The following is a 15,176-nucleotide window of genomic DNA, read 5'->3' as shown; positions in this document are numbered from 1 at the left end:
CTGGTCTCAAAAGCAATCCCTGGCACGCTGCTTTTGTGGAAGGCAGAACAGCTCAAGAGAAAAATGCACTTGAAATTACCTGTTCTGGGGAAATGCAATGAATTTTCTGCTAGGAGCTGCATGTAAGCAGAGATGGAGCCTGAATTAGGGATCTTTCCTTGTGGGGATCCCTTACACTGACACAAAGCTCTCTGTGCCTCTCAAGAGGGTTGTCACCATACAGAAACATGTCACTTCAGGGCAGGGAGGGGGATTTGACATCACAAAACATCGAGGAAAAGCATCGAGGCAAATTCTCCTTTTCTGGTCAGGAAAACCAGAGTGTGTGCCTGCTGTGTTCCACGAGTAGGAAATCAATTGCTGAGGGATTTCTGCAGGGAGATTTGTGCTTTATGAAATTCCTGCCAGGGGCAGAGGACTGGGGAGCTGGAAACGATAGCGCTGTCTTCCTCCCCTCTTCTGCTTTAATTGTTAGTAGTGATTTAATAAGCAGCACTATTCTTCCCTGCAGCAAACACAGACAGGTGACATTTTATTACCTTTATTAGGGCCCCTGTTTGGAATTTCTTTGCTGTATTTCCTTCTTTGCAGGCTTGGCCCAAAACTTGGAGAGATCAGTGTAAGAACTGGACTTCGTGCTGTCAACATTCTGAGTGTTGAGCCAGCACCAAATCCATGCAATTATATGGGAAGGAAATAATAAGGACAAATGACATGATTTAAACAAGGAAATGCTCTTGGCTTTGGCATTTTATGTGCACAAATGCACACCAGAAGAGGAAGAGCAAAGCAGGTACAAGCTCCCAGTAGTTGCAGAAGATTTAATGGAAATAACTTCCCGTTTAGGCTGGGAATCAGGAGAAAATTTATACTCATCAGAAGGGTGTTGAAGAGGAGCAGCTGCCTAGTGACAGCAGACAGGTGGAGAAGTGAAACCCCAAATTAAAGGCTTTTAATGTGGAGTTTTTTGGATGTTGGGGTCTTTACAAGCAGATCATGTGAGTCCCATGGGCAGTGCAGGTGGATTCCCAGGGGAGCATCCCTGTCCCATGCCTGGGATCTGCTGCCCTGGTCCCACAGAGTGATTTGGGTTGTACCTGATGGCCCAGCAGAGCTTGGGGAAATGCCTCAATGTTGGTTGGATTTGAATGGCATTTGGGTCAAATCGAGTTTCTCCTCTGAGGGATGGAGTCTTGACCTCTCACAGGTTTCGCTTGAACATTTCTTTAATCTGTCCCCCACCTCAAAACCCCCAGCAGATCCCCTGCTCCTGCCACTCTGTGTCTCCCACAGCTGTGATCCTCAGAGCTTTTCCCTTACACTAAAAGAACTGGAAATCGGCTGGGTTTTGTTGCCTCTTGGCAACAAAATTGTGTCCTATTATGCAGCTCAGGGGGAAAGAAACCTCTTCCTCCCTTCAGTCTGCTGCCACAAAGTGTTTTGTTCCTCTTTGTGAAGAACCAGGAAGAAACATTTCTTTTTAAGATGAGGGAGCCCAATTCAATTCCCTTATCATTCTGAGCAAAATAACCCAGTTATTTATGTTGAAAGTCACTCCAAAATTTTGAAGAGATCTTTTTAGAAAATATTTCTCTTGATGACTGATTATGAGTGGGTATGGGAAGAAACTCTTTGCATTGAACCACTCAAAGCAGTAATTTCTTCCCAAAGAGTAGATGTAATTACATTTTTTGGGTGAAAAAAAATAAGTAGTAGTGGACCAAAGGAGCTTCAAGCTGATCTCTATTTGCTGCCAATAACTGAATTAAATGCACAGGGTTCCTATCCGCTCTGCCAGACAGAACGTTGTATTTGGGTTATTGGGGGTTTTGTCAGAAATCTTTGTAGCATGAATAGTTCATGGACTTATCTCTGCTGGCTTCAGCCATTCCTGCTGTCCATCATATCTTGCTATTATAAGGCAGCTCTTTTCATTATGCTGTCTTTTAATTCAGATATCTGAGCCTTTTTCTACTTCTAGTCTCACTTTTCAGTAGGACAAACATTTTCTTATCTGTGAGTGTATTCAGTGGTGGCCACACAAGTGAAGGCAAGGAGCTGGCAGGTGATAATTTATGAAACTTTCTATAATGGGAAAAAACTCAGCATTCCATTTCCATCTCCTTAGAAATCTCTATTTCTTTTCTTGTCTCTTGTGCTCGTTGTGGCTGGTCTGAGTTTAGTGCTTGGAAATGCAATTATATGGATTCAAATTCTTTTGAGAGAGAATAATCTTGTATACAAAGCCAAATAAATTTAACTTTTCAATATTAGAGCAGTTTGACATTATCATGGTTTGGGCCTGGCAGAGCCAGAGGCCCGATGAGTATACCTTCTCCCTGGTGTCTGCTGTGAGATGTGACCAGGAATAAGCAAAGCAGGCTCCAGCTTAAACATAAAGAAAACTTTATTACCTAAAGTACAAGAAAAGAAAGAATGAAAAAAACTATAAGAGAAAAAAATTGAAAACCTTACAAAAAACACTTTCCTCCTCCCCACCACCAAAATTTCCCAATCCGATACATTCCCCCCAAATTCACCAACTGCCCAGTCTGGCACCACCCTTTTGGATATTCAAACTTCAGTCCATGAAGAGGAGAGGAGTCTTTCTTGCACCATAGGCTTCCCCTGGAAACACGCTGAAACTCATGTGCTTCCCTGTCACTCAGCACCGCCCGGAAAGTCCTTTTGCCGCTTGTGACATCTTCCTTCCATGCTCAGGGCTCTCACCACTGGCATGGACCAGAGCTGCTTTTAGGCTTGTCTTTTAAGGATGCCTTGTCTCACTCCAAAAAGGCACAGCCTCTGCTTTGGGACATCTGTCCCCCCCATTTTTATCCAACCCCCTGGGGCCGAGGGGTTCCCACACTGAACGCTCCTGGTTCTGAGGCACGGCCTCCCCCTAAGTGCAGTCTGTGTGTCACAGGAATAAAACTGGTTCAGTCTATGGCTACACAAGAAAAGTCCAGCCAAAAGGCCACTCCAATCATCTCTCTCTCCACTCAGCAAGCCTTCTCCACGTCCTTTGGGCCAGGTCCTTGTCTCATCTCATCTCTTATCTCCCGTCTTATTCAACTCCGAGGAGGATCAGCCTTTTTGCAAGCTCCCAATCATGAAAGAAAGGGGTTAAAAATTTCAGTCTGTCTGTCCCAGAACTCCGGCACTCCCAAACTTGCTGCTGCTCCGGCCGGGCACCTCCTCCCTCGCTGCATTCCCCCCCCTTTCTCCTCCTGGGCCGGCTGCTATCACATTCGTCTTCGCCGGCTCTTCTCTCTCTCTCTCTCCTGGGGGGGGAATGGCTCCCCGATGTCTCTTGGGGCTCCTCCACCCCTCCATCCTCCAGGGCCTCCTCACCTCCCATCTCTGTCCAGGCCCAGGCCTACCACATGGCTGCCCCTCTCCCACGCAGCAGCGGCGGCTGGATGGGGGGAAGGGAGATCCGACCTCCGTCCCTCGAAGTCCCAAGAGAGCCCCCCAGGACCGAAGCTCTGCTTTTAACCCCTGGGTGTTCTCAGAGGTGTGTCCAAAACCCACTGGCTACACCAGGTGCCAATATCAAAATCCAAGCACCCATTGGTTTGACCACAGCATCCCAGAATTCCCACTTCTTTCTGGTCAAACCACCACAGACATCCAGGCTGGGGACCTGGCAGTGGTTAGTGCCTGGCCAGCCTCAGAACACAGAGTTTGATTTAGGTGAAATTTCATTCATTGGAGACAAAGTAAAATTGCCTCTTATTTGCTCAGCACTAAAAATCCATCTGAAGCTGATTGCCAAGACTTGCTGCTGAATGATGGGATTAACTCCTGCAATGGCACCATGAAATGAGAGACGGGGAGAGGAATATTAAAAAAAGGCATTTCCAACCATGTGCAGGCCCTCATGTCCTGCTGTTGGCTTGGTGCTGTCAAAGGGGCTGGTTTTAGAGGCACTAACCTGGGCAGTGAAATGCACCTCAGGCAGCAATTGCTTCTCTGGTGTCTGCAAGTGCCTTTATCTCCCTTCATGCTCCTCAGAACTGAAGTCCTGCACAGACCGAGTGAATCTGAGGCTTTGGGAAGGCCCAGTGGTGATAGATTTTGGTGAGACTTGAGTCAGGAGATGGAAGCAGCAGCTGAAGATGCTGTAATCTTCATCCTTGGGCTCTCCTGCAGGCTGATGCGGTGTGAAGGAGGCAGGGATTCCACAAAGCAGCTTCTGTAGCTCCTGGGGGAAAAAAAAAACAAGTGGAAAGTTCTTTAATTTGTTAGAGTTTCAGGCTGTGCTGTACCTCAGGGCCAGGCTCTGCCCCTCTCTGCTCCAGCTGGTGCTTCCCTCTGTGGTTTTTATTTACAAACCACCTCTCTGACCAGCTTCCATTTTGCTTTAAAAATTCAGCACCATGTTTGTGGCTGAACGGGTTCCAGAGCTGGGGAGAAGGGTTTGAGATGCAATTTGCATCACAGAGTTGTTACAGCAGGGAAATTGCTCCATCCCTCCTGTGCCTGGAGCTGCTAATCTTGTTCTGAACATTGAAAAACTTTTCAGCTTCTCTCATTATACCTAAATTTGATTACTGCTTTGATTTCACACCTCTTTCATGCAGGCTTTTCCTCTCTCCTTGGCTGGAATTCTCTGAAAATATTAATTTTATCAAGCCTTGGGACAGTTCCCCTCATCTATCTCTGCTCCTAATGCTGCTTTTAATTATCTTGGGAACCTGAGCAAGAGGGAAACTGGGAGGAGTTTAGTGAGAAGGAAAGGAAGGCACAGAGGCCAAAGTGTAAATGCAGATTCTGGGTCACCAGAGTCTGGAGTGTTGAGGCGGTCTGGGCCGTGCAAACTGATGTTTTTCTCTGTGAATGGCTGATTCCTTCTGTATTTCCTCCTGAAATTCCTGTGCACCAGGGCTGGTGCTGGAACTGCGGCCACACAAACTCCCCATGGAGCTGTGTGGGACACAGTGGGAATCATTTATTTGCTGCTTTTGATGAAAAGTTGTGACATGAACCTCAGTGTCAGGGAGGTGACACGTTAATGCTGCTGCTGTCAGACAGTGCCCACACATTGTGTCTGGAGACAGCTCAGGAGAAGATGAATTAAAACCAGGATTAAGTCCCATGTGCCACTGAACTCTATCAGAGATAAACTGCTTGGAGCAAAATCTGTGAAGTGACTGGGGGGAGCTGGATGAAAGGGACAGCTCTGAGAAGTGTGTGGTACGTCAGTGATGTCCTAACACTCATCTTTGCAGAGATGAAAAAGTATCAGTTTGCATGGCCTGAATGTCTGGGTGTGGAAACTGTGTATTGCACAAGCTGTGTTGAGCTCATCTGGCTCTGAAATATCATCTCTGCACCTTAGCCAGGAACAGCAGCAGAGTTCTGAACAGATTAATAAAAATCAGTCATAACCCAGAAGCAAACCTTGGCAATACACATCTGTGGCAGGTGAGGAGACCAAAAGCTTTCATTATTGTTCAATAAAAAAATCCTCTCTCTTGGCATTAAAATGCTTTAGTTTCAGCTCTGCCCCAGACTTTCAATGTCAAGTGTTTCTCTGGGTGTTGGGGATAGGTTCTCCCCCCATAGCTCTCTGCAGGTTGGTGCTAATTAAAGATGTTCTGTCAGGTTCAGATGCTTTGGTGCCTGACCAGGGAGTGCAGAACAGGGATTACAAGTGCTGACATTTACTGTACTAGAAAGCCCAAGGGATAAATTTGTGCCAATTAACACCTTTAACTAGGAGGATCAATTCCTGTTGTGCTTGTACCAGAGTCTGGGCACAGACGGGGTTTCCAAGGGAAATCTTGGTCCATGTAGGGCTGGGGCTCCCTCCAGGCTGGTCCAGCCCCTCAGGGTGCTCAGGAACAGGGGTTCCCCACAGCCCAGCGCACCCTCCTTAGCCCTGCGCACCCAAGGGCAGAGCCATGGCTGAGGCTCTGCAGGAGCAGGCGGGCTCAGCCCTGCTCCAACATGGGATCCCATGGGACAGGGCACGCTGGGATTTGCCCCTGCAGCTACCAGGTGTGTCCAGAGAAACTGCAGGGAGGGGGTGACCTCTGTCAGTGGGACCCCTCTGTGCACAGGTGCCCCCACTCCTGGGGTGGCTGTGCCAGCTCCCCCAGGGACCTCCAGCCCTGAGAACCTGGAGCAAGTGGAAACCACAACTTTGCAAATGCTGCCTGTGCCCAATGCAAATGGTAAGAGAACGGGGGTGTGAAAAAAAATTGTTTATTACAGAATTCTTTATCAACAACAATACAGAACAATTTTAGAATGTAAGAACATTTGCAACAACAACAACAATCCATAGAACGTATATACATAAGAACCTATCTAGCTAAACTATATTAAATCTATTTGTAGAAGACAAAAAATTCTTAAAGTCTTAAGTCCTAAATCCTATTCTAAATACAAAAAACTGTAGAACAATGTAGAACTGTAGAACTATGTACAAAAGGGTGCCAGCGCTGTCTGGAATGTTCATCGGGGGTAGAAGAAAAGCAGGTGTCATGGTCACTGCATCAGGCACAGAGGGCTCTTTCATGTGTCCCCAGGTTGGCACATGTGGGCAAAGCAGGACTCTGCTACCAGAGCTGGGCTTGGCTGGGTCTGGAACGGAGCTTGAGTCGCCCAAAGAGAGGACAGGACAGGCAGTGTGTGGCCACCAAACTCCAGTTTGCGAGGTACCACGTCCCTGAGCAGGGACCAGCCTAGCTCCAGTCTGGCAGCAGGGGACCCACTCTGCCTGCGGGGATCACGTGCCTGTCCTGCTGCTGGCATTGGTCTTCACCCCAAAATCATGTCCTCTTCCTCGTCTTTTACATCAACATCCATGTCCTCAATGTGTTCTTCTACTTCCACTTCCATGTCCTCCTCTTCCTCATAAACATCCACCTCCATCTCTTCATCATAAACATCCACCTCCATCTCTTCATCCATATCCATATCCACCTCCATCTCTTCAGTCTCTTCCTCCATTTCAACATCCTCTACTGTAGGACTCGGGACATCCACCTCCATCTCTTCCACTGTGTCCATGACAGCCTGCAGAGGTGGCAAAACCTCAGAGTGGGGTCCCTGTCCCACACCATCCCCACAGAGCTGCAGCCCACTCGGGCAGCTGGAGGTGTCCACCTCCATGGAAAGGCACCATACCTCCCTCAGCTGACAAATTAGACAAAGGATAAACGTGAGCATCCTGAAGTGAGGGGTGACAAAATGCAGGCACCAGGGAGCTCTCAGGACTGATGGGAGTAGCAGAGGGCAGGTGGCAAGAAGGGCGGCAAGAACAGTCACGAGGGTGAGCAGGCACAGACCGCACGGTAGGCTGACACAAGGGCCAGTGGTTGAGTTGTGCTCTTTGCTGGGGGGTGGCAGTTCCAGTTGGAACGTGGGATGTGACATCACACAGATCCCAAGATTCCAGGGTCAACAGAAGTGGTCACTGGGGATCCCTGAATGGTTGGGCTTGAAACAGACCCTGAAGATCATCTTGTTCCAAGCTGAGCAATCTTCCCCCAGACCTTGGGGGAGCCCTGTTGCCAAGGATGGGGCATGCACAGCCTCTGTGCCCAGCCTGGGCCAGTGCCTCACTGTCCTCAGTGTAAAACAGCAGCTTCCTTAAATCCACCTTCAATCAGCCTCCTGCAGCTGAAAGCCATCCCCCTTGTCCTGTCACCACAGGCCCTGTTGAACACTCTGTCCCCTTCTTTCCTGTGGGGCTCTCCCAGTCCTGCACAGCCACAGTGGGGCCTCCCAGTGTCTCCTCTTTTCAGGCTGAGCATCCCCAGTGCCACTTGGACAGCAGTCAGTCAGATCAGGGGATGTCAAGGCTGAAGCGTAGCAAATAGCATCAGGAACTGAGAGATGGAAGCTTTAGACCTAGATTTGCCTCTAAATATACAAAATTAATAACAGTGGAGGGGAAGATGGTGGGACACCTGTTCTAACTGGTCAATTTTATTTTTTTCTTCTTTTTTTGCCATGCTGATGGTTTTTCTGTTTGAAATGAAGCTTGGCACAATGTCCACTGTCTTCTCCATTTGTGAAACACCAAGCAGAGTCTGGGCAGGTTGATGATGCAGAGCAAAACCTGCAAATATACTGGTGATCCTGAGCTTGGGGGTGCAGCTAAACCCAGTCAAAAGTAATTTCTGGAAAGTCAAGCCTGGTTTACATTTTCTTGAGTTTGGCCATGCCAACTTTACCAGTCATTTATAAAAAAGCAAATAAAAAGCTCAAACCAAAACAGACAAAAACCCAAATAAACAAACCCACGCAAACCAATAAAACAGATAAAAAACCCCAAATAAAACCACAGGGAATGAGGAGTTAGTGTTAGTTGTGAGGATATCACAGCAGGCAAATGGCTGCTTCCCACAGAATCACCATAAAAAGCCACATAAAACAGCTGCTCCAAAATATACCCAACAGGAGAAAAATAAAAAGTGATAGATGGCAACTTTGGGGGCAGCTCCACATTAAGGTGAAGGATGAGCAGTGGTTCAGATCAGCATTCCCCACCCTCCAGTCTGCTGTTTGCTCCTGATAAAAGACCCTTGCAGGACTGTGGCCCCACTCAGTGCAGTGTAAATCATCCCCACAGCTCTCAGCTGAGCCACTGGCATTTCCAGAGCAAGATCCAGGCACAATCCTGAGCATCTGTGGAAGGTCCTGAGCATCTTCATGCCTGGAACCACAAAACAGCTCAGGCTCTCCCTGGACTGGGTTTTCAGGGGAGGTTTCCATATGCCTGTGAGATCTGTTCATCCCTCAACACATCTGACTTGATGTACAATGATGCGTTTTTGTTCCTTCCTTGTTCCTGTGTGCCAGTGAGGAAGCATCCATGTGAATGGAGGATGTTGTGCACAGGAACATTTATTCCTGGATTGCTGTTTTGCTTCACTGTCACTCAGCTGAACACGGTCCTTTTCTAAGAGGGACTTACAAGAAATGTGTGGGAATTTTGGCTCTGAGAGGAGCAGAAAGCACATTTTCTACACCCCATTCCCAGCAGATGCAGTTTCCCTGGCAGAACAGTGATTGCCATTCATCTTCCTGGGAAGATTGTGAAGACATTCAGAGATCACAGGTTCAGCTGGCCTTTGGCTTTGTGTCCCTCATTTCACATGGCCAGTTTCAAGGGCCATTAAAAGAGGCTCATGTTTGCCTTGCTACCCAGAAGTGCTGTAGTTATTTCCAGGAGAAAACAAAAAATTGATTGTCCTCTGGTGTGGTAGAAATCCCACCACAATTGTGACTCTGTGAGCAAAGACAGCCTGTGCTTTTTGGGGCTGTAACAGCTGAGAGGGTGGCACAGCAGTTTTTATATTATTTTTAGAGTGCTGAAAACATTGTTCCCAAAACAATCTTTCTCTTCTGTCTTCTGTCATAAACTGTGGAACAGAGAAAATGGAAAGGAGCAGAGGTTTGTTTAAATTGGCTGGGGTTTTTAAAGTCTTAAAATAGTGTCAGCTTGATGCATGATACTTTAGAAACTGGATTAGTAGCACCTATTTCATCCCACCAGAGAGGTGGGATTTAAAACTTCCAACAACACAAACATTGGATGTGAGATAGCTCAGTTTTCCACCCCTCACACAAGTATCTTGCTGTACTATTTTAAGCAGCTCAGCCATATATATTAAAATATTGCTCCAAACAACAACAGAATGAAAATGTTCCACCACATGGGGAAAAATAAGAAAAGTGGGCGGCAGCCCTTTCTGAAGAGCTTGTGTTGATTTTGCAAAGTTGGATGCAAACAAGGTTTGCCATATTTCTTTCCTAGAAAAATGTAGATATTTAATAGAAATCTGTGTCTGAGGCTGCTAAGTTGGGTATGATTTTAGATCTGGGAGGAGCAAAACAGGTTCCAGAGAAGCTGTGGTTGTGTCCCCCTTGGAAGTGTTCAAGGCCAGGTTGGATGGGGCTTGGAGCAACCTGGTCTAGGGGAAGTGTCCTGAGTATGGTGAGTCCATGGAAAGAAACTTTTGGTTTTCCTGAGATGCTGCCTTTGCAAGGGGAGCTCACAAATGCCCCACATAGTTTGAAATGCCCTGAGCAGAACCCAGCTGTGCTTTCCCACAGGTGATAAGGGACTTTCACTTGTATTTTATGGGGGATTTTCAGAGGGCAGTGCAAGAGTATCTGAGTGTATTTGACAGGCAGAGAGGGCCAGTGTGGCAGCAGCTTAATGCAATGGAGCTTTTCCTTCTGTGATCCTGTATAACCTGAGGCACTCTGGGGCTCTTGGACCCGGCAGCTGGGCAAGTTAATCATTGTAACAAGGGATAAATTAACCTGCTCCACTCTCCTCAGCATGGCTGTGATGAGCATTAAGTAAACCAGCGAGCCCTTGCCAAGATGGGAGCTTGTTCTTAGCCAGGGAGGAGGGAGTAAATATTACTTGGAGTAAGTAAAGCAACTCTGCTTCCCCAGGAAGAGGAAAAGAAGTAATTAAATATGTGAGTGTGGCATGGAATAATTTGCACAAGGACACATCTTGTCTGCTATGCAGGAATGTTCCCAATCAACCATGCTTCTCCTGACCTTTATTTTTCTGTATTTCTACCACATCATATAAGAGACTCTTGATTTAAAAAAACCAAAACAAACACCTTGTGGGGAGGCACTTCTTCCTTTCTTCAGAGTGCCTCTTTCTTTTGTTCCCTCCAGAGCTCTCACTTCATTTCTGCTGTTCCTTGGAGCACAGGCTTACCTCTTTCCTGATCCCCTGGGCTTGTTTTGCCTCTGGGTGTCATGAACACTATTAATTGTGAGGTTTTTCTCTCCATCTTAAGTCTGTCTCTTCAAATGGTTTACCTTCATTGACCTGTTTGAGTGATGGATTTTTCTCACCTTTTATTACTTAGTGCTTTTTCTTCATTCTCTAAACCCAACTTCTCCCTTGCCCTGTGGCTGTTAGATGCCATTACAGGAGCATTCATTCTTTCTCTGCTGCTTGTCTGAGCTTTCACAGGGAGCTGAGAGCTCTTTGGGGTTAAACTTGACTCGCTTCAGTGCCTTCCTTGATGCTGCCTGTGTACTTGGACACTTTAAGGGAATAAAGTCTCAGTGTGGAGATTACAGCTGTGAAATAATGGCTCTTTTGAAGAAGACAAGAATGCTGCTGTCAGTCTTTCCAAGGATAAACTGAGCATCTTCTTTTGGGGAGAAACAGGCTCAGCTCAGCACAGAGGTGGCTGATGCAGGTACCCAGGTTTGGAGGGAAGGGTGCAGCTCCTGGGGGTGTGTTTGTGGGGGGCTGTAAGGTTTGTGTGGGGTCCCTGGAGCAGTGGGAAGACCCCACTGGGAGATGCACATCAGGAAATGGGGGCACAAAGGGCCTGAAGTGTGACCAGCTTTGGTGAAGGTTTCCATAGGAAAAAAATATTTTTACTGGGATTTTGGGCAATTTGAAGCTCCTTCTCATATCCTTTGCCTGATGAACATTCCCCCTCTGCAAGAGCATGGGGAATCCTGAGCTCACACTATGAAAACCCCTGATAATTATAATTTTTTTTCTATTTTTCAATGTTGTCATCCCAGCAGGAGTCAGAGAAAGAGAACATGTGTGACCTGCCTGTCTTTGACTTTGTGACAGGAACAATGCCATGGGGAAGCTGGTCAGAGGAGCATCACTGCTCTGTCCTTAATTTTCCTGCACAACTGAGGATGATTTAAGAACCAAGGCACAGCCAAGACCTTTCCTCCTCCCGTGCTCATCAAGCAATCAGTGCCTCATCACACCTCAGCTTCAAACACTCGTTTGCATCTGGCTGACCTTGACTGCCCTCCCTGGATGGGAAGATGAAGAGTTGGAAGTGTCAAAGATTGGGATTTTATGGGTGAGTTGTGAAATAGTGGCTGGTGTGCGCGAGGGCATATGTGGCCCAAAGTCCGGCTAGCTAGAGGGGAAACGGCTGACGCCCCTGCTGCATCTGAGGCCAGCCCCCCTTGGCGTCGTGGCCTCGGGCTGGGCTGGATCGCGGACTGGATTATACACGCTGGACGAGACGAGGAAAGGGAGCGACCACTTGCTGGGGGTTGAAGTCGGTTTATTGAAGGATGGCAGCTACCAACGAAGGGAGGGCAACGACCAGCAAATGGCCAGGAACAAGAGGAGAGGCAAGGTTTTAAAGGTAAGGGGTGGAGAAGGGAGGGAAACCCAGCTAGCCAATAGGAGAACATATAGGGAGGTGAATAACATAACTGACAAACAAACATATCCAATAAACATAAAGTTAAGGAGGAGCCCCGGGACCCCAGCCAACCACAACCCCCAAAGAGAAGAAAGTTCTCGAACACTGGGAGGAGTGGGGGGTGATTGACTGGGCCCAGGGAGGAGGAAAAACTTACTTATATGGTACAATAGGGGAGGGGAAGTTACATAACTTGAGCGATTGACAGCTAAGGGGGCAGGGGTAACCATAGTAACATAACTGCAAGGAGAGCTGTGGCGGGAAAACTGGGGAGGGAAGAACCATCATACAAGGTACAAAGGGGGAAACAATACATAAAATGGGAGAACATAAGAGAAACTTAAAAACGCATTACAACACTGGTGCAGGCTGGTTCTGTGGAAACCTCATGTGCTGTGCCATGGAGGATGCGAGTAAATGGATTAAACAGGAGATAAAAAGGGCAAGGTACCTGGTTAGCTGCTGATGAAGAAAATGTTGGGGAAAAAAAATACATGTAAGAAATATGTCAGAGATGGTCATTAACTGCCCTGCAGGGTCAGAGCTCCTTTAGTAATTGGCCATGTAGTGAATACTAGAAATTATTTAAAAAGTTCTTAAGTGACTGAGGGCTTTTAGTGAATGGTTGGGGGAAACAAAGGAATAATGTTTCTGGCAGAACTTTTATTATAAATTAAGCATCATCCTCTTTCTGACATAACAGCTGCTTTGATTAAACGGAAATATCCCATGGAGGTCCGGGGTAAGTCAGTGGTCAAAGCCACGATGGTGGCCAGGTGGAAGGGGGTCCAACAGAAGAGGAACACAGCCAGGACTATGAAGACCATGATGGTGACTTTCTTCTTGGCTTTGTCCAGGGCTCTGGCATTGGAGTTCAGGTGCATGTTCCTCAGCTTGTAGAGCATCATGGTGTACAGGATGCAGATGGTGGATACTGGAATGGCAAAGCCAAGGATGAGGGGAAAAGGAATCTTGCAATTTATATGGGGACCAATAGAGGAATCTTTGGTGCATGTCCCTGCCCTTGATGGCGTGCCATGCCTTTTGATGGCTTTGACTTTGGGAAAGATTTTTTCTTTTTTTGGTTGTTTTCTGAAGTGTCCATGCCATGTCCCTCATATCTTGCCCCCTAAGTTGTGTCATCATTCTTGACATTTATCCCCTGCTTTGGCAACATCTGTGACCTTAGTTTTGGCATGTTTTGGTCATTTGCATTGCACCTGATATAATCCTGGGCCATTTTCTTAGAGTCACTAAATTTCCCAAATTTTCTTTTTCTCTCCTCCAATTGCACTTCCTTTGATGGTGTCTCCGTTCCAGCGTGTTTGTAGGTCCTTCTTTTCTGTTTTGGCCTTCAGTAGGGATCAATTTTGGCAAGCTTTGCTGCATGTGCCTGCACTTGCTGGCGTATGGCCTGCCTGCAATTGATGGCTTTGATTTTTGCAAATATTTTTTTCTTTTTTTGTTTGTTTTCTGAAGTGTCCATGCCATGTCCCTCATATCTTGCCCCCTAAGTTGTCTTGCTCCTTGACTTTTTCCTCTGCTTTTCCAACAGCTGTGAACTTAGTTTTGGCATGTTTTGGTCCTTTGCAATGCAGCTGATTTCTTCACAGCATATTTTTTGAAGACACTAAAATTCCCAATTTTCTGCTTTTTTATATTGCATTTCATTTGAACCTATCTCCTTTCCAGAGTGTTTGTAAGCCTTTCTTTTGGGATTCGCAAGATTCCTTTTCCCTTCCCGAAAGGAAATGAAATTTCCCTTCGGGAAGGGAAAAGGAATCTTGCGATTTCAATGGGGACCAATAGAGGAATCTTTGGTGCATGTCCCTGCCCTTGATGGCATGCCATGCCTTTTGATGGCTTTGACTTTGGGAAAGATTTTTTTCTTTTTTTGGTTGTTTTCTAAAGTGTCCATGCCATGTCCCTCATATCTTGCCCCCTAAGTTGTGTCTTCCTCCTTGACTTTTTCCCCTGCTTTTGCAACATCTGTGAGCTTAGTTTTGGCATGTCGGCCCCTGCCAGGCTGCTGAGCAGGGACGAGGAGGCAATGAGGCCCCAGGCCTGCAAGGGTCACTTGTCCCCTCGTGGCCTCAGGCCCAGGGCCAGCAGCCATGGCCAAAGTGCTGCCCATGTTGGCTCTGGCAGGGCTGTCTTGCAGCTGCTGCCCATCCCTGTGCCCTGTGCAGCCCAGGCTGTCCCACGGTGTCCCTGCCCTGCGCCTCTGTCCCTGCAGGCTGTCGGCATCCCCCGGCTGCCCCACCTGGCTGGGCCCTTCCTTTGCTGACAGCTCTGCCTCCTGCCTGCCCCTGCCTGCCCACACAGAGCCTGGGGCTGCTCCAGGCTCCTGCTGGGGACGTGCTGCACCACAGCCCTGCCCTGCCAGGGAAATTCCTTTCTGCTGCTGCCCAGGCTGGGCCTCCCCAGCTGCCCTTGTGCGGGGTGCGGAGGTTCAGGGATATCACACTACAACCAGTATGATCCAGTGAAGCCAAATTTATTATCCCTAAAAAGACTATATTTATAATAAATCTCTACTGTCCAAGTGTCTCTAGCTAATACATGATTGGTTAATCCTAGCTGTTTACACATCTAAATTAGAATGCTGATTGGATCACCTAATTTTTCACGCGTCTTGCTGTCGTCTTCTGGCCCACTCATGGTTCAATTTTTTCCTTCTTTCCCAAGCTTGCTGTTAAACTTGCTGAGTCCTGATGACTCTTCTTGGATTTTTCTCAAGGATATACCAACCCCATTTCTGAATATGTCCATTATCCATTGTTTGTGAATGTGTCCATTGTCCATTAGTACAAGCAGGTTGGATTGTGCATCGGCTGAATATGGCCCTTGTCTAGCAAGAACTCCTCAATCTGCAAAAAACTCTCAACAGTTCCCCGGTTTTGTTTCTGCACAAGCCAGACTGATTTAAAAGCACGCTCAATTATTTTCTGCACAGCAAGGCACTACAAGCAGAATTGAAAAAAG

Source organism: Ammospiza nelsoni, chromosome 17 (assembly GCF_027579445.1).
Source record: "Ammospiza nelsoni isolate bAmmNel1 chromosome 17, bAmmNel1.pri, whole genome shotgun sequence".
In the NCBI taxonomy this organism is placed as follows: domain Eukaryota; kingdom Metazoa; phylum Chordata; class Aves; order Passeriformes; family Passerellidae; genus Ammospiza; species Ammospiza nelsoni.
Note: the sequence above shows the minus strand (reverse complement) of the source record.